The 20,216-nt window shown below is 41.9% G+C and overlaps 1 long non-coding RNA gene across 8 annotated transcripts in view; it reads right to left on the bottom strand.

The window, feature by feature from the left end:
* LOC123283302 (uncharacterized) overlaps positions 1-20,216 on the bottom strand; it is a 203,439-nt gene that overhangs the window by 117,531 nt on the left and 65,692 nt on the right. For all 8 annotated transcript variants that reach the window (XR_011493496.1, XR_011493498.1, XR_011493492.1 and 5 more), the window contains exon 2: positions 10,248-10,336. This is a non-coding gene — a long non-coding RNA (uncharacterized lncRNA). The remainder of the gene's footprint in view (positions 1-10,247; positions 10,337-20,216) is intronic.

Here is a 20,216-nt window from a genome sequence, read left to right as displayed (position 1 = left end):
ATTTTGCAGATGAGGAAATTGAGGCTCGGAGGAATGAGGTGGCTTTCCCAAGATGACAACACCAGTGAAGAGAGGACCAGAACCAGAACTCTTGTCCACCTGACTCTGGCTCCTGCTCAGGGAGGGCTATAGTCTGAATGTTTGTGTCTCCTAAATTCATATGTTGAAACCTAACCCTCACTGCAATGGCATTAGGAGGTGGGGCCTTTGCGAGGTGATTAGATCATGAGGGTGGAACCCTCATGAATGGGATTAATGCCCTTATAAAAGAGACCACTGAGAGCTCCCTCACCCCTTCTGTCATGTACGGACACAGCAAGAAGATGGTTGTTTAAGAACCATCTTAACAACCATCTTAAGAAGCTGGCTCTCACCAGACACTGAATCTGCCAACACCTTAACCTGGGAGCTTCCAGCCTCCAGAACTGTGAGAAATAAATACTTGTTGTTTATAAGCCACCCAGTCTATGGTATTTTTCTTATAGCAGCTCAAATAGGCAAAGACAGGGAGCCATCAGCCTTCCATTCTCACCCTCCTCCTGCCTGCCTTTCCTCCACCTCACCCCAAAACAAAAGCCCTTCACCTCAGGACAGACCTGCCACCAGTCCTTCATATACTTTGAGACAATGAAGGGAGACAAACCTTTTAGAAATCTTCTCACACGGTTAAAATGGATGTTTTTCTACTTCCACTGGGGGAACTTCAAGAATCAAGTCACTGAGGTGCTGTGGGCAGGCAAACTCTGCCTGCACATGATCTATATTTGCAAGAGCCGTTGATGATGGTGTGAGGACTATGCATTAACTTTAGCTCATCAATGAAGTCAAGGAATTGGTCCAACATTGCTTGCCGGAAGCAGCAACTCCACAGGAGCGACAGTCTGCCCTACATAGCCCTGCTGCTGGCGCTGCCCTGGGGAGCGGGGGGAGGGAGTGCTGGGTGGCCCAGAACAGGGCAGTTCCCAGGCTGAGCTCTCTTCATCTGTAAGACTAGATGAGAACATTGAACCAAATGATCTCTAAGGGGTGTTTAAGTTCTAAGGGAAAGCAATAAAGATTCTGTCTTTAAAAACCTTAACATTTAATGTGGCATTTTGCATTCATCAGATTGGCAGAGATCAAAGTATAAAACACATTGGGCTGATGAAGGGATGACAAGACAAGTGAGTAAACTGGCTCAACCTCTTTGGATATCTATAAAAATAATAATAATGACAATGACAATCATAATAAATTGCAATGCATATACCCATTGACACTGGGAAACCACATCTAGGAGATTCTCCTTGAGATAAATTTGCACACGGAAGATAAATAACAGTGCTGTTTATTGTAACAGAAAGCCAGCAATGAAATACTTGCCCTTTGGTGAGGGCTGGTGCATTAAATTGTGCTACATCCAATTTTGGACACTATACAGTCATTAAAAAGAACGAGGTAGATGAAGGTGTGCTCTTAGAGACGACTCTCCAAAAGAAATCATTGGGAGAAAAAAGTGGAGAACCATAGAGCGTGCTCCCATTGGCTTGGCTGGATGGTTTGAAGGCATGTGTGTGTGTACTTGAGCATGCATAGTACTCTGGAAGGATTCACTTAAAAAATAACTGTTAGCAGTGGTTGCCATGGAGAGGGGACTTGGGGACCCAGGATGAAAGGAAGGGTTATTTTTTTATTGCAGAGCCTTTGTACTCTGAATTTATTGCTTTATACGTGTAATGAATTTTTCATTAAAAAAAACTAGTTCAAAAAATGTTTTCCAGTGTATCGGAAGCCATGATAAAAACATAAAAATGCAGCAGAGAAATTATGTCAACTATGTCATATAAAGTATTACATAGCCACATACACACATATACACAGTCATGGGTCACTTAACAACAGTGATACGTTTGGAGAAATGTGCCATTAGACGGTTTTGTCATTGTGCAAACATCACAGAGGGCACTTACACAAAGCTAGATGGTACAGCGCACTACACCCCTAGGCTCTACGGTACTAATCTTATGGGATCACTGTCATATATGTGGTCTGTCATTGACCCAACTGTCATTATGTGGCACAGGACTGTTATGTGTGTGTGTGTATGTGTGTATAAATCACACACATAGCATTTAGAGAATGTGTTAACCCAGTTGTTCAAAAATAGCAAGCTCATGAAATTCCAGTTACTAGTCCTCTCCCAATTTGGACACAGCCTCTCTCCTCTGTAACCACTGACCATGCTTGAAGCCTCAGTCAGCCATCTTGCACAATGGACATCACCGGAGGAAAGCTCTCGCTCCCTTGCTCTCCCACCCAATGCCAAAGCCTCTCTCTCGCATCCCTAAGAAGCGCAGTGAAGGTGCTCAGTCTCCATCCCTGCCTGTGGCCAGAGGACATGGGCAGCAAGAGGCCTCACCGTGAGCCACATCGCGGGCAAATGGGCCAACGCTTGTTGGCCATGGCCTGAAACCTCCAACTACACACGGAACAATAAAACATCTCTGATTCACGTTTGTTGAATGTTCTCAAGCCCTGAGAGAAAAAGAGTCAAAAATAGCTAGGAGTTTTGAAACCCGTTAGGAAAAGGCACTCTTTGGCATACTTGTTTTTTCAGCATTCAATGAACAAAAAGGTTCACTGTTTCGACCACCAAGAGAACAGCCAAGTTTTTAGAAATGCAGTCACACTTTTGGCTGACATAAGGAGATTTTCCAACTGGGCTTTCATACGCGTACTTACGGGTGGTCTGTCCTACCTACCACAGGCTTTCCTGTGCCAACAACTTTGTTTGTAAATCTAAATGTAATAACAAAGCTTGTGTACTCATTGAAAGCTAGATGTTCAGGACTTTTTGTGAAAGGGGAAACACAAAGATGCCTCCATTGCGAAGAAAACCTTGATTCTTTCAAAGATGTAAAAGTCGCTTTAAACAGATCCCTCACATCTTTATGCAGAAGTGTAGCTGACTTGCAGTTCCTTCTGCAGAAACTCGAGATTGATTTATTTCCACTGGGCAGATTAAAATACACAATGTTTTCATGCGGATGATGGGACTTCATAAATTTGTCACTGCCTGGCCATGTGCAGCCTTTGATCCTTTCAGTTGGGCCTTGTTTTGAGCTGGGAGCATTTAGCTGCCTGGATGTGACATGTGTGTCTTTACATCCATCCCTCCAGCATGTTGAATTTGGCCGTCCTCATCAGAAAGAAAGAGACGGGGCCAACTCTTGAGAAAGGGCCGCACTGCAAGGGTGAGCCATTTCCACTTTAAAGCAAAGCTGCTCAGAAGCCCATGGACCAAACCGCCCCCATGTGAGAGGTGAAGGCGGTCTGGCTACTGCATCTGTCTGCCTCTTAATCACTAGGGCAGATCCTGCTGGTTGGCCTGGTCGGGGTATTATACCCTTCCTCCCATCCCAACCCCTCAGTGCCCCACTCAAAGAGGACCCCAGCCCCAAGGGAGAAATACTATTCAGTCGAACCCAGCCAAGTCACTGAAGTGCAACAAACAGCTACTGAGCTTTCCAAGGGCCAGGCATGGTGCTGGTACCAGGAATATAAGAGAATAAGACACACCAGCCCCTGCCTTCAAGACGCTCATCAGCTAGCAGGGAAGACAGACAACCTCACAACAAAGTGGTCAGTGCACGGACAGAGATGTGCCCCGTGAACTGTGAGTGATTACCAACCAGGGACCTGTCACAGCCTTAGGGGGCTGTGGGTGCTGGAGGAGAGCAGGCCAATCATGGAGAGCTTCCTGAGGAGGTGGCTCCTGAGCTGGCTCCTCTTGGAGGATGTGTAGGAGTGTGGCCAGGGCAAGATGATAGGGAGGGGTGTCCTGGGAAAAAGCGAGAGAACGAGCAAATGCACAGGTGTGCGGAACAGCACAGAAATGCAGAGGGTGTTTGTGTGGCTGGAATGTGAAGTACAAGTTCGGGGGCCAAGAGGCAATGGGTACATTTGACAGCATGGACTGACCTCTTCATCCTCTTTTAAAATTAATAATGATGGTGATATTTGGAGTTTTATTCCGTTTTATACATAAACAATCTGAGGGTCCACAAAGGTTATAACTTGCTCAAGGTTCTCCATCTAGAGCTTAGCAACCGAGTCCAGGTCTGTGGGATGCTAAAACCCTTCTCTTGACTGCTACATAAAATTTTTTTTTTTTAAGTGAAACATGATAGAGCGTCTCCGGTAATCACAAGATAATTGGGGAGACCAAGTCCTTGCTTTCTGGAAGTTGTGAGGGGCACAAGAATGATCACGGTGTCAAGAAGTGACCACTACTGCTGGCAGGAGTATTAGTACTCAGTGGAGGAGGCAGCAGAGGCCCCAGTAGATGGAGCTTTACCTAGCAAAGCCCAGGACAGGCAGCGGTGCAAGAAGTGTGCTGGTGCCCAGTAAAGGTGCAGGCGACAGCTAAGGTTCACCAAGAGATGGATGGGACCCACCTGAAGCGGCAACACAGTGGCTGGATGTAATGGGACCCATGAGCTCAGAGTCAAGGCAACAACAAACTCACTTATCAGAGCAATTGGTAAGAGGCACGAAGGACCAGGGCAGGAATGGGAGAGACGTGTGGCCTTTAGCAAGGTAAGGACACTGAACTTCACATTTAGTTAAAGTGCGCGATACAGAATCCAATAACAAATTAAATATTTTCAGTAAGAATCCAGAAAGTCACCTATTCGACAACAGTTTCATTGATCACCTACTATGTGCCAGGCACTTCGTTAGGTCCTGGCAATATAGATAAGAATGACACATCATCTCTGCTCCCTCCTAGAGCTCACATCATCATGGTGGGGATAAAGAAAGAAACATACAGATATACAATGTAATATCATTGTGCCTTGGATGTTAAAATAAAGGTAAGTGTTAAGAAGAAAAATGTAGTAGGATAAGGCATTGAACGTTGTGGAATGACACTGGCAGGCTATTTTAAGTAGGGTTGTCTAGGAAGAACTCTCTGAGGAAGTGACATTTGAACAGAGACCTGAATAAAATAAGGAATAAATGGTATGAAGATCAAATATTGAGTGCAAAGGTCCTGGGGTGAAATGAGCTTGGTCTGTTCAAGGAACAGCAAAAACATCACTATGGCTAGAGCGGAAGACACCATGCATATGGAGATAGGAAATAAGTCAGCGAGTTAGACAGAGTCCTGGAGGCCAGGATAAAAATTTTAAATTTTATGCTGCATTTCATGCTCAGGAGGTTATTTGCATAAAAAAATTTTGAATACCAAGATTAAAAAGTGAAGGCAGGGGGGTCAGCCTGGTGGCGTAGTGGTTAAGTTTGCGCCCTCTGCTTTAGCAGCCCAGGGTTTGCAGGTTCAGATCCTGGGCACGGATCTACACATCACTCACCAAGCCATGCTGTGGCAGTGTCCCATATACAAAATAGAGGAAGATTGGCACAGGTGTTAGCTCAGGGACAATCTTCCTCAAGCAAAAAAAAAAAAAAAAAGAAGCAAGCAAAGGGACGAGTGGCTACACACATGCAAGCAGGTGCATGTGCACACATACATTCACAAACAGGAAACTAACTTCCAGCCTGGCTCATGAACACGCATGAAAAACAAATCCTAAGTAAAATATCAGCAAACACTACTGAACGAGTAACCTATTAGGTTATTAGGTTAAATTTATGCCAGAATTGCCGTGATGGTTTAGTATTACTACATTCATTAATACTTAGTCATATCAGTAGATCAAGTAAATAACACTATGTGATCATCTTCAAAAGATGCTGCATAGGCAATCAATAAAATATTATTCTCAATTTTGGGGGAAATAGCCTCTTAAAATAATTACAAAATGATATTGTTAAAAGAAAGATTGCCCATCTTAAACCAACAGCCACTATTTCCTTTAGTGATATAACACTGGAACCATTCCTATGAAAATTAAGTAAAATGTACAGCTGCCCACTGTAGCCCCTGTTAATCAACATGGCTTTGAAAGGTCTAGCCAAGGAAATAATGCAAGAAAAATAAATAAGCAGTAAACTATTAGAAAACAGGATGTAAAATAACTCCCTACAAAGACAATATAATTATATATCTAGAAAAATCAAAGGAATCAATTAATAGGAATGAGAGTTTGTTAAAGTGGCCAGATAGAAGATAAATATATGACAATTACAGCTTTTCTATAATACTAGAATTAATTAATTTAAAAGATAATAGACAAGCCAGTTCACAATAACAATACTTAAGAATAAGAAGAAGAAAAGTACGTGAAATGATAAAATTTATGACTGACATAAAAGGAGGTCTGAGTAAATAAAGAAAGACATTACGGTTCAAGAAAGAAAACCAAAGCACTATAAAGACGTCAGTTCGTTCTTTCCCAATAACTTATATGCTGAATGTAATTTAAAAGATAATTTTAAGGATTTTCTAGAAGAATGGCTGAGAATTTTTTAGAGTTAAAAAATGATGCCTATATCATCCAATCAGAATTTAAAACAATATTTTACTGGAACAAGGACCAACAGGAAATTGAATAGAGACTCTAGAACGCGCGTGTGTGTGTGTGTGTGTGTATGCGGGCACATGTGTCTATCGCAGCAAAATCAGCAATAAGCAGCATAACTTAATGGCTAAAGAACCGTTTATTATTCAACAAATAATATTGGAAAATTTGGTTGTCAACCTGAATTATTATTAAACACCAAACAGCTATAGATGAATTTAAGTTTTAAATGTGAAAAGAAAGAAGCAAGGAAGGAAGAAAGGAAGGAAGGGAAGGGAGGAAAGAAAGAAGAGTAAAATAAAACAAAACCCAAACAGAAATGTAGGTGAACAGCGGAGCTCTGAGAGGAGCACTTTCTAACCCAGAAATGACTCATGAGATCACAAATGAAACACTTAACAGGTTTGACTACCTAAAACTTGTATCATTTCAAAAATAGCATTTGAAAGAAAACAAAGGCAAATGACAACTCAGAAAGTATTTTCAATCAGCATTATAATTATTCTTAAAAAACCAAAAATATTTTTAAATCACTAAGGAAATTTAAAATTGTCCCTAAATTCAAAAATTGGCAAGTGATATGAATACACCACCACAAAAGGATGGTTGATGCTGGCTGTGGGCTGGAACTCCTACAGATAGACTCTCCAGCAGAGGTCTCAAGGTAGACAGACTTCTTGCTTGACAGCTAGATGCCAAGGTCTAGCAAGTGTCCCATGACAACCAGGTAGCCACTTCTGACTAAGCCCGGGAAGTCACATAGCTTGGCATTGTTTGGTTGCAAGTGAGTCGCTAAGGTCGGATCAGGCTCACAGGGGGAGATATGGATCCCACTTCCCCATTGGAGCAGTTAGAGAATTTCCAGATATGTTTTAAACCCACCACAGAGTGAGATATAACTTCTAACTATCACATAAACATTTCTTTTTTATTTGAGGAAGATTAACATTGAGCCACCAATCCGCCTCTTTTTGCTGAGGAAGACTGGCCCTGAGCTAACATCCATGCCCATCTTCCTCCACTTTATATGTGGGATGCCTGCCACAGCATGGCTTGACAAGCGGTGCGTAGGTCTGCACACCGGATCTGAATCAGCGAACCCCAGGCCACTGAAGCAGAATATAAGAACTTAACCGCTATGCCATGGGGCAGGCCCCACCACATATAAACAATTTTTAATGGTAATATTCAGTGTTGCTAGAACTGTGATCAGTACATTTTTTTCTAAGGAAACAATTTGGCAATGCATTTCTAGAACTTTGAAAATGTCCGTGTCCTGTGTCTCAGTAATTCCTCTTTTAGTAATTGTATTAAAGATATAATAAAATTTGCAGTCAAATAGTTATCTATTTGCCATGGCATCATTTATTCCTCTTAAAAAATGGGTAAGAATCTAAATGTTGAGATGATGGTTAAATGAATTGTGCTGAATCTGTATCCGAGATTATGATGCCATATTTATAAATCTTGTTTTTGATGAATATGTAATAGCACAGGAAAATGCCACAATGCTGTGGAAAAAGACTATATAAAATTAAATACAGTGTGTATTTATAAAGTTTATTTTCAAATGTATATCAAATATACATGCACAGAAAAAGACCGGAAGAATAAACACCCAAATGTTAACAGTGATTATTGCCCCGGTGGAAGCAAAAAGGATGATTTTTATTTTCATATCTATACTTCACATTTTCCAAATGTTCTATAATGCATATTGTTTTGCTTTCATATTTAAAAAAAACAAGAAACATTACTTTCTAAAGTAAAGGGGAGAATGTTCGATCCAGAGCCATTCAAGGGTGGTGGGGAATTTCTCTCAGGTTTAGCAGCAGGTCATTTAGAAACGTTCGCCAAATCCATTTGAAAACCCTCCTCAAGGTAAGATTTTTCTAACCAATTTCACAAGCACCTGAAGCCGTTATTTTAGATCTTCTGAATAGATCAAATAAGGTTGCTCTAGCCACCATTCAATATTTTAAAACATGAATAAATAAGACAGAAGAAAACAAAACAATAAACTCTAAATCAGGGTGTGGAGGGATTCTCTAAGGAGTTGTATGGTCTCGGGGCGGGGGACACTCTGCAAAGTGTCACTGGGGCTGTGCAAGGACCAAGCAAAGGGCCACTTCTCGTGGAGATGAAAAGAAACGGCCGCAGCCTTCAGAAACAGCCTTACGTTCAGTGGCGATGCAGCATCCTATCTGTGGTGACAACCGCAGCCCTTCCCCTTAGTCAAGGTCTTCCGTGACATGAGCTTCTCCACAGCCCCTTGGGTGCGGGGTAGCGGGGGACATGTTAATGCGCAGGAACCATTTTAACAGGGTGTGAACCCACTAAAGCTCACAAGCAGGCAGAAGAACAGACTCATGCGCCCAGTGGGCTGCTTTGAAGGGTCACAGTTTTACCCAGAATGGCAAAGGTGTGCCGCACATTTGTGCACTCCTCTCTTGGGACCTCAGCAGACAGCAATAATCAATCAGATCACTTCCCTGCCAAAGGCAGATTCTTCCTTCAAAATCCTTCTTTCAGCAGTGCTCTGATGGCCTAGAATTGGCCTGAGGGTAGGAACCAATCTGACAGCTTGCCCAGACACAGGACAGACTGGCTCCACCAAAAAAACTACCAATGGCTCCAACTAGTCCTACTGATGGATTGCAAAATCTTACCTAAGATGTCTTTAAATGGACTGCTGACACCACATTCACTTTCTACTGAATCACATAGTGTCTTGGGGATCCAAAAAAATTAGCACAGTGCCCAACTCCTCTTGGGCACCTTCCCTCATTGCCAGCAAGGTCTATTTAGGCCCCACATCCATCACACCGTATCCTTCATGACCTCCACGCCACCCTCAGGCCCCTCAAGAGAAAGATTGCGTATCCTCTTTCCCTTTCTCAATTCCATTTCTCCCAAGACTCTCTAGGATCTAGCACATTGTCAAGAACATGGTAGACACTCAAGAAATGTTAAAATAATTAATGCAATGATTGGAAAAATGGTAACACCTCCACTGATCTAAGAGATCAGACTGGATAAAGATTGGAGGTTATTCCACGGAGGCCTCTATTTTTTTTCCCCAGGCTCTATCCAAATATATGGGTGTCGTGGGGTCTTTTCCTGGTGTGGGCTGCCTTGAACAAGCTTAGGGGCTCTCTGATACACAGGAAGTGCGGGGACCACTACATTCAGGGTTATCGGCTCTGACGCTGTTCTGCCTGGACCATCCACCCTGCAAATGCCCTACAGCCAAAATGAAGAGTCTTCACAGCTGGGCATGGGGGAGCCGTCTGCAAGCAGGAGAGGTTAAAATAAATAGCGACGGAGAGAGACCCATCTTGATGAGAAGCCTGCACAGCATCCAATGCCCTGGAATGCTCAGCCACTTCAAAAGGAGAGTAACTGCCAGATATCTGCAAAGGGGCAAAGGCCTCCAGGCCACTTGCTCAGTAAGTGCTGCACAGGAAGCAGTGGTCAGACTGCCCGGGACCCTGACGCCTGCGGGGCAGATGTTTTACCACAGTCGCTTCCCGGTTCCTCTGGTCAAAGGGCCTCCCAAACGGTTGCTAGTGGACCTCCAAACCAATTAGCATGGTCCGTGCCTCCTGTTTATTTTGAACTTTGCTTGCTTGTTGCTGTTGGAACAGGGGGAGACCTACTTATAATTACCAGGCTCTTTTCCACTCCATCCCCACCACAACTCCTGAACTGTCCTGTTTGGTGTTTTGAAGGCTGGATTTGTCCAGGTGCCACTGGACAGCCGGACGCTGCAATGTCACTCACCCGTGAGCCTCAGCTGCGCCATGAACATCATCTAGTCAACTGCAGGCTTCACTGGACCCTTTCACAGATCTGCATTTCCCAGTCACTTCCTATTAGAAACGAAATATGAATTTGTACTGGTTAGTTGACTTGACCGATTAAATCCAATTCCAATATAATGAGGTCTAAAGTGTTGTCCCACTCCATTACCTTCTCAGACATTTGAAAAATACTGTAGACACCCTTGACACCCTGTCCCTGTGTCTTGCTCTTTCATACAAACACTCACACATCTTAATTTTCATTCCCTTAGAACAGAGTTTCTCAACCTCGGCACTGTTAGCATTTTGGGCTGGATAATTCTTTGTGGTGGGGGATGTCATGTGCACTGTAGGATGTTTAGCAGCATCCCATGTCTCTATGGCACTAGATACCAGTGGCACCCTCCCCCCGACAGCGTGACAACCAAAACGTCTCCAGACATTGCCAAATATCCCCTGGGGAGCAAAATCACCCCCAATTGTAAACCGCTGTTTCCTTCAACTAAAAGGGTCATATAGAACATCATTTCTTGTGGAGACAAGAGATACTAGAAGTTGAGTAAGAAAGTTCCTCTTTTACAATTTATTTCCTGGATTAAACAAATCAAGGAGTTTAAGTAGTTGGGAGAAAGTCCAAGAGTTCATCTGAACAAGAAGTGCTCTTTAGAAGGAGCCAGCCAGCCGTCCCTGGAGGCCAAGGGGATTTAATGCACAGTGTGGCAAGGCTCTGTGACCCCGTCACTGCATCTTTCTGTCTCGTGGGGGGAGGCCTTGCAGATGGGAAGGATGGCATGAAAGGCCCCGGCATCTCCCCACCGTCCCACCCTCTCCATCAATATTAGCTCTACTCTAGCCAGCCTACTCCATATGTCAGAATAGGAATAGAAACAGAGAGAAATTTCACCCAACTAAATATTTTTATCAGAAGTAAGAGGAATTCAAGGACAGCCATGGTTGGGGGCTTGCTGCCGTGTGTCCCCTCTCCTGGGCTCTGTGAGCCCCCTTCAAACCTCACTCTCAGGCCACTTAGCACCCTGCACTGGTATCTTGGGTCTGTTGTTTATGTCTCTCCCAAGACCATGACCTTCTTGAGGGCAGGGGCTGCACCTAATTCAGATCACTCCTTGATCTTAGCACAGAGCCTGGCCCACATTATTATCGTAATAGTATAGCTGACATACACTGGATGCTTACCTGTGCCAGGAACTAAACACTAAATACTCATATACATCATCTCATTCAAATCCTGGGAGGTAGGTATCAAATTACCCCCATTTTACAGAAGTGGTGGTGGAGATTTAGGGGGATAAATGACTTGTTCGAAGTCTCCCAGGAGAGTGGACATCAGCATCATGGCAAAGTGAGTTGTTCCCTTTGTTTCTCCCCTTTAAGTTACAACTAAACAGACATCCATTAATAGACAGAGGATTCCCTAACAACACAACAGGATGCCTGAGAGATCCACGCAGCTATACATCTGAAAGTGGGCAGACTGGACCCCTAGGAAGCAGTGAAACTAGGAGAGGGTTGCCCCCCACCCCCACTGGCAGCCGCAATGCAGGTCATGGATCCTCACACAGTGGCCAGTGTGACTGAATGGAGGCAGAGGCAACTCAACCCACACACGAATGCTTATAGAGCAGCTGTAACTTGGCTCATGGGAGCACCCACCATGTGAACACTCCCCACTGAGTAGCAGTGGCTCAGCCTCTGTGAAGGTGCCCCACTTGAGTGGCTGCAGCCCAGCCTGCATGAATGCAGAGTGGCCGACTGGCATAACTATGAGCAGATTGGGCAGAAACAGAAACAAAAGCCCCTGTCCCCTACCAACAGTGGCAAGTGGAATCTGCAACCACAGCAGAATTGGTGACCCAGGCCCCAGCGGTGGCAACCCTGACACCAGCTCCACCAGCAACGGGGGTTGTATACAAGTCCCCAGGTACCCCAGCTCCTACCAGTGACAGTCACACCCATGAACCCAGCAACACTGGCAGTGGTGTAACGAGCACCCAAGACAACTCAGGAGCACCAGCACAGGTGATACATGAGACAGCAGCAACCGAGCCCATGGAGAGCCAGTGGAAGAACACAAGACCCATGTGACCAGAACCAAAGTAATCAAAGCTGTACCAAAATAAGAAAAGGTGATTACTACCATAAATGCACCAGCAGAGGATCAGTTCATCAAACACCATGAAGAACTACAATAACACTGCAGAACAGAAGGAAAGTGACAACTCTCCAGAAACCAAACCTGAAGTCACAGAACACTACAATCTAACTGACAGAGAATTCAAAATGGCTATTATAAAGAAGCTCAATGAATTATAAGAAAACTCAGAAAGACAATTCAATGAGCTCAGGAATAAAATTAATGAACAGAAGGAATACTTCACCGAAGATACTGAAGCTCTAATAAAAAACCAAAAAGAAATTCTGGATATGAAGAACACAATTAACAAGATAAAAAATAATGTAGAAAGCATAAAAAATTGAGTAGACTTTATCAAAGAGAGAATTAGCGACTTCAAAGATAGAAACCTAGAAATGCTTCAGGTGCAGGAGGAGAGAGAACTGAGATTTTTTAAAAGTGAAGAAATTCTTCCAGAAATATCTGACTCAATTAGGAAAAGTAACATAAGGATTATAGGTATCCCAGAGGGAGAAGTGAGGGAGAAAGGAGCAGAGAGCTTGTTCAAAGAAATAACAGCTGAGAACTTCCTAAGAACTTCCTAAACCTGGGGAAAGGACTGGATATGCAAGTACATGCAGACAATAGAAGTCCTAAAGACATAACACAAAATGACCTTCTCCAAGGCATGTAATATTAAAATTGCCAAAAGTTAATGACAAAGAAAAAATATTAAGGGCAGCAAGAGAGAAGAAAATAACCTACAAAAGAACCCCCAGCAGGCTTTCAGCAGATTTCAGAAGCTTATAGGCTAGGGGAGACTGGAATGATATGTTCAAAATACTGAAAGACAAAAACTACCAACCAAGAATACTCTATCCAGCAAAATTATCCTTCAGATATGATGGAGAAATAAGAGTTTTCCCAGATAAACAAAAGCTGAGGGAGTTCATCACCACCAGACCTGCCTTACAAGAAATGCTGAAGGGAGCCCTCCTACCTGAAACAAAAAGGCAAAAGTTTACAAAACTTTGAGCAAAGAGATAAATAGACAGACAAAATCAAAAAATTGCAGCTCTCTATCAGGATAGATTAGCAAACACTTAATTATAACATAAAACATAAAGGGAAAGAAAGCATCAAAAATAACTATAAATACTTCAATTTAGTCACAAACTCACAACACAAAAAATAATAATTTGTGACAAAAAAATGTAGACAGGGAAGAGGAGAGAGATGGAACCTGCTTAGGCTAATGGAGATAGGAGGCTATTAGAAAATGGATTATCTCATCTACGAGATCTTGTATACAAACCTCATGGTAACCACAATACAAAAAATCAGAGCAGAGCCATAAATCATAAATAAAGGGAAAATTGAGAAAACCATCATAGAAAACCACAAACTGAAATGGCAGTCAGAAATAAACAGAAAAGAAATAATGGAAATATAGAACAACTGGAAAACAAGAGATAAAATGGCAGTATTAAGCCCTCATAAATCAATCACCACTCTAAATATAAACGGATTGAATTCACCAATCAAAAGACACAGAGTGGCTGGATAGATTAAAAAACAAGACCCAACAACATGCTGTCTCCATGAAACACATCTCAGCTCTAAAGACAAAAACAGGCTCAGAGGGAAGGGATGGAAGATGACACTCCAAGCAAACGGCAAGCAAAAGAAAGCAAGTGTAGCCATACTTATTAGACAAAGCAGACTTCAAGAGAAAAAAGATAAGGAGAGACAAAGATGGACATTATATAATGATATAAGGGATATTCCACCAAGAAGAGATAACAATTATTAATATATATGCACTTAACACAGGAGCACCAAAGTATATAAAGCAACTATTAACGACCTAAAGGGAGAAATTAACAGCAAAACAATAATAGTAAGGGATTTCAACACCTCACTTACATCAACCGATAGATCATCCAGACAGAAAGCCAACAAGGAAACAGTGGCCTTAAATGAAACACTAGACCAGACGGACTTAATGAATAAATATAGAACATTCCATCCAAAAACAGCAAAATACACATTCTTCTCATGTGCACATGGAACATTCTCAAAGATAGACCATATGTTGGGAAACAAGGTAAGCCTCACTAAATTTGGGAAGGTTGAATGACATCAAGAATCTTTTCCAATCACAATGCTATGAAACGAGAAATTACATGAGAAAAGCTTGGAAAGTCACAAATATCTACAGACTAAACAACATGCTACTGAAAAACCATTGGATCAATGAAGAAATGAAAGGAGAAATCAAAAAATACCTGGAGACAAATGAAAATGAAAACACAACATACCAACTCTTATGGGATACAGCAAAAGTGGTACTAAGAGACAAATCTATAGCAATACAGGCCGACTTCAACAAACAAACAAAAAATCTCAAATAAGTAATCTTAAACTACATCTAAAATAATTAGAAAAAGAAAGACAAACAAAGCCCAAAGTCAGCTGAAAAAGGGAAATAATAAGAATCAGAGCAGAAATAAATGAAATACAGACTAAGAAAACAATAGAAAAGGTCAATGAAACTAAGAGGTGGTTCTGAGAAGATAAAGAAAATTGACAAACCCTTAGCAAGACTCACTAAGAAAAAAAGAAGACTGAAATAAATAAAATTAGAAATGAAATAAGAGCAATTACAATGGATACCACAGAAATACAAAGGATTATAAGAGAATACTATGAAAAACTATATGCCAACAAATTGGATAACCTAGAAGAAATGGACAAATTCTTAGAATCATAAAACCTCAGAAAATTGAATCAAGAAGAAACAGAGAATTTGAATAGACCAATTACAAGTAAACAGATTTAAACAGTAACCAAAAACCTCCCAAAGAACAAACGACCAGATGGCTTCTCTGTTGAATTCAACCAAACGTTAAAGGAAGATTTAATACCTACCCTTCTCAAACTCTTCTGAAATATTGAGGAAGATGGGATGCTTCCTAATTTATTCTACAAGGCCAACATTACCCTGATACCAAAACCAGACAGCGACAATGCAAAAAGGGAAAATTACAGGCAAATATTGCTGATGAACATAGATGCAAAAATCCTCAACAAAATATTAGCAGATCAAATACAGCCATACATTAAAAGGATCATACACTATGATCAAGTGGAATTTATTCCAGGGATGCAGGGATGGTTTGACATCCACAAATCAATCAATGTGATACAGCACATTAACAAAATGAGGAATAAAAATCACACAATCATCTCAACAGATGCAGAGAAAGCATTTGACAAGATCCAACATTCATTTATGATAAAAACTCTCAATAAAACAGGTATAAGAGGAAAGAACCTCAACATAATAAAGGCCATATATGATAAACCCACAGCCAACACAATACTTAAAGGTAAAAAACAGAAAGCCATCCCTCTGAGAACAGGAACAAGACAAGGGTGCCCACTCTTGCCACTCCTACTCAACATAGGACTGGAGGTTTTGGCCAGAGCCATTGGGCAATAAAAAGAAATAAAAGGTTTCCAAATTGGAAAGGAAGAAGTAAAACTCACACTGTTTGCAGATGACACAATTCTATACATAGAAAATCCTAAAGAATCCACCAGAAAACTAACAGAAATAATCAACAACTACAGCAAAATTTCAGCATACAAAATCAACTTACAAATATCAGTTGCATTTCTATACACTAATAATGAACTAGCAGAAAGAGAAGTCAAGAACACAATCCCATTTATAATCACAACAAAAATAATAAAACATCTAGGAATAAACTTAACCAAGGAAGGGAAAGACCTATATACTGAAAACTATGAGACATTATTGAAATAAATTGAAAAAAACATAAAGAAATGGGAGGGGATTCCATGCTCATGGATTTTAACTATGTTAAAATGAACATAGGTAAATGTCCATATTACCTAAAGCAATCTACAGATTCAATGCAATCCTAATCAGAAGCCCAATGAGATTCTTCACATAAACAGAACAAAGAATCCTAAAATTTATGTGGAAAAACAAAAGACTCCAAAATAGCCAAAGCAATCCTGAGAAAAATCTGGAAGCATCACAATTCCTGACTTCAAAATATACTACAAAGCTATAGTAATCAAAACAGCATGGTACTGGGCAGAAAAACAGACACACAGATCAATAGAACAGAATTGAAAGCCCCAAAATAAAACCACACATCTTTGGACAGCTAGTCTTTGACAAAGGAGCCAAGAACATACAATGGAGAAGGGAAAGTCTCTTCAATAAATGGTCCTGGGAAAACTGGGCAGCCACGTGCAAAAGAATGAAAGTAGACCATTATCGTACACCAGACACAAAAATTAATCCCAAGTAGATCAAAGATTTGAATGTAAGACCTGAAACCATAAAACTCCCAGAAGAAACTATAGGCAATACACTGTTTGACATCAGTCTTAACAGCATCTTTTTGAAAACCAGGTCCATTCAGGCAAGGGAAACAAAAGAAAAAATTAAAAAATGAAATTACATCAGACTAAAAAGATTCTGCAAGGCAAAAGAAACCACAAACAAAATGAAAAAACAAACCACCAACTGGGAGAAAATATTTGCAAACCATATATCCGACAAGGGATTAATTTCTAAAACATATAAAGAACTCATAAACTCAAAAACAAAAAGACAAACAACCTGATCAAAAAATGGGCTGAGGATATGAATAGACATTTTTCCAAAGAAGATATACAGATGGCTAACAGACACATAAAAAGATGTTCAATGTCACTAATTATTAGGGAACTGCAAATCAAAACTACAAAGAGCTATCACCTCACATCCGTCAGAATGGCTATAATTAACAAGACAAGAAACAAATGTTGGAGAGGATGTGAAGAAAAGGGGACCCTCATAAACTACTGGTGGGAATGTAAACTGGTACAGCCACCATGGAAAACATTACAAATAGAAATACCAATAGATCTACCATATGATCCAGCTATCCCACTGCTGGGTATTTATCCAAAGAACTCGAAAACACAAATGCATAAGGATACATGCACCCCTATGTTCACTGCAGCATTATACAGAATAGCCAAGACTTGGAAGCAACCTAGGTGCCCATCAAGGGATGAATGGATAAAGAAGATGTGGGATATATACACAATGGAATACTACTCAGCCATAAGAAATGATGAAACCTTGACATTTGTGACAACATGGATAGACCTTGAGGGTATTATGCTAAGTGAAATAAGTCAGAGGGAGAAAGTCAAATACTGTATGATCTCACTCATAAGTAGAAGATGAAAACAATGACAAACAAACACATAGCAACAGAGATTGGATTGGTGGTTACCAGAGGGGAAGGGGGAGGGGGAGGGTGAAAGGGGTGATTAGGCACACATGTGTGGTGATAGATTATAATTAGTCTTTGGGTGGTGAACATGATGTAATCTACACAGAATTCTAAATATATTATGATGTACATCTGAAAGTTATATAATGTTATAATCCAATGTTACTGCTATAAAAACAAAACTTAAAATTAAAAAAAATAGAAGTACCATATTAAATATACCAAATACCAAATTTGAAACAGAAATTGAAATACCAAATTAAAAACAGAAATACCATATGATCCAGCTATCCCACTACTGGGTATTTATCCAAAGAACATGAAATCAAGAAGTCAAAGAGACCCATGCACCATTATGTTCACGGCAGCATTATTCACAATAGCCAAGACATGCAAGTAACACAAGCGCCCATAGGCTGATGAATGGATAAAGAAGATGTGGTGTATATATATACAATGGAATACTACTCAGCCATAAAAAGACAAAATTGTGCCATTTGCCACAACATGGATGGACTTTGAGGGTCTTATGCTAAGCAAAATAAGCCGGACAGAGAAAGACAAACACCACACGACTTCACTCATATGTCGAAGATAAACTAACACATGGACAAAGAGAAGAGATTAGTGGTTACCAGACTGCACCAGAGGGGAAGGGGGTCGGGGAGTGGGCGAAAGGGGTAAAGGGGCACATATGTATGGTGATGGATAAAAACTGGACTATTGGTGGTGAACACGATGCAGTCTATACAGAAACTGATATATAATAACGTACACCTGAAATTATAGTGTTATAAACCAATATAACCTCAATAAAATAATTTTTTAAAAAAAGTCTCCCAGCCTGTGACAGAGACGGTGCCAAGACCAGGGTTCAGGCTGTTCAGACAAAGCCTCTTAAACCCTGAATATTACCCGGCACTCGACACTCGATAAATTAATGGATGAGAGAACAAATTAATGTGCTCGGCGGTGATCTTGCCAATCAGAGAATGTTGTGAGACTGTGGTGACTGCCAGGTGACCCCATTCTCTCATCACAGGGAAATTTAGGGCCTTGAGATCCTATCTCACCTCTCCTGGCTATGCTGGACACGCCCTGAGGTAAGTGGAAAAGTTCTCCTGGGAGCTTGGTATTTTCCCCTTTAGGAAGGAACAGCCGCCACTTAGAACTCCCGTCCCTGGGCTCACATGCATGACTATGCCCTCCTGCTTTGTGCATGGGGACACTCCTGGCTGTGATTTGGGGAAAGTCAAAGCAGAAGCTGCAGTGTAAACAACTCTGCCAGTGCTGGGTCAACGTATTTCGGCAAACATTTTTTGACAACCACACAGCCAGCGCCTGCGCTGGAAACTGTTGAGATCATGGTCCTTGCTCTCCAGGCTCCTGGGGCAGCGAAGGAGGGACACAAACCCAAGTAAACCTAATTCGAGTCAAGTCTTGGTAAATGTTGTAATCAAGTCCCAACAACTCAACAAAACAGGGAGGGAGTGGTTCATTCTGCCCAGAGAGACCAGGAACCGCCTTGGCGAAGAGGCTGGATACAACTTAGGCCTGAAGAAACAATGGAGGGTTGAGAGGCACAAGTGGAAGCGATGCCTGGTGAAGACGACTCGGAGAGCAAAACCATGGCGGTGGTGTGTGGAGAGGAAATCACAGAATGGTGTTGGACTCTGGGGGAAGTGAGGCTGAAAGCAGCCTGGGACCAGACCAAGAGTACACGTGTTTCTCCATTCAGTGGAGAATTCTGCCCCTTTGTTCAAAGCACAACAAACGACGAGAATATCTAGTTTTAGTTGGGATTCCACCAGAAGCAGATCCTGAAAGAAGTATTTGGGTGCAAGTTGTTTATTTGGGAGGTGATCCAAGGAAGCATTGGGAAAGCTGTGGGGGGTGGAGACAGGGAAGGGCAGGATGCCAGCACAGGGCGTGTTAACAAGCAGGTTTCCACCAGGGGCAACTGGGCTTCAGTCCTGCTGGCAGGGATGTGCTGGAGCCGCTCGGACTGACTCATGTTAGCCAACTGTGTTCATCTCTCCCCTACTCCCAGTTCAGTGACATCTGTTGGTAACTTGAATTCCACCACAGTGGGAGTATTTACACCACAGAAATTGGTAAACACTGCAGATGAAGGCTTTCCCTGTGCCCAATCCCTCCCAAAGAGCCTGTTTACCAGCGCACCACTGCCTGCTGGGGCCTCTGAGAGATGATATTGTCTTCCTTGGGTAGAGGCACTGGGGAACTGGGGTATGTATCCACCCATTGGTCATTGGCTGAGAGCTGCTCCTGGTGGGTTCCGTGCCCAGCATTCCTAGAATGGGACAAGTGACCCCAGCTGGAGAATGCCCTCAGGTGGCATCTTAGTCCATTTGGGCTGCTAGAACATAAACACCATCGACTGGGTAGTTTTAACAACAAACATTTATTTCTCACAGTTCTGGAGGCTGGAAGTTCAAGATAAAGGTGGCTGCAGATTTGAGCCCACATCCTG

This window comes from Equus asinus, chromosome 2, assembly GCF_041296235.1.
Source record: "Equus asinus isolate D_3611 breed Donkey chromosome 2, EquAss-T2T_v2, whole genome shotgun sequence".
Taxonomy (NCBI): domain Eukaryota; kingdom Metazoa; phylum Chordata; class Mammalia; order Perissodactyla; family Equidae; genus Equus; species Equus asinus.
Note: the sequence above shows the minus strand (reverse complement) of the source record. Positions and strands in the feature narration are given on the sequence as shown.